This window comes from Tupaia chinensis, unplaced genomic scaffold (genome assembly GCF_000334495.1).
Source record: "Tupaia chinensis unplaced genomic scaffold, TupChi_1.0 Scaffold000670_1, whole genome shotgun sequence".
NCBI classification, from domain to species: Eukaryota; Metazoa; Chordata; class Mammalia; order Scandentia; family Tupaiidae; genus Tupaia; species Tupaia belangeri.
Genome location: NW_006160192.1, coordinates 615,149 through 615,593, shown reverse-complemented (window position 1 = coordinate 615,593; position 445 = coordinate 615,149).

The window sequence follows — 445 nt, the reverse complement described above, 5'->3', positions numbered from 1 at the left end:
AATAACAAGATTATACACTAGTATAAATACTAGTATTGGCCACACCACAGGCGGGCTTGGCGATTCGGGACAAGTCACTCCTCAGTGTTTCTATTTCCTCATCTGCATGCCCCGGTGATCATATTTGCCCTGGCAACATTGCAAGGTGTGTCAGGAGAAACCAAGACATAAGGAATGTGACCAACATAAAGTGATAAAGAAATTTAAAAAAATACTAGCAGTGGTTGCTGATGTTTGGACACAGGAGCAGAAGGAAATGGCAACTCTCGCCAAATGGCTAACGCGGGCTTCAGGCAGGTGCTCACTTCCTATTGGTTCTCTCTCCTGCTCCCCACCACCTTCAGCTCCCTTTGGGGACATCTTCCCTTCTGCATGGAGACACCCCCTCTCCCCCCAATAATGCAAACCTCCCTCTTTGTAGCGAAGGCAGCGCCGGCCCTGCTTG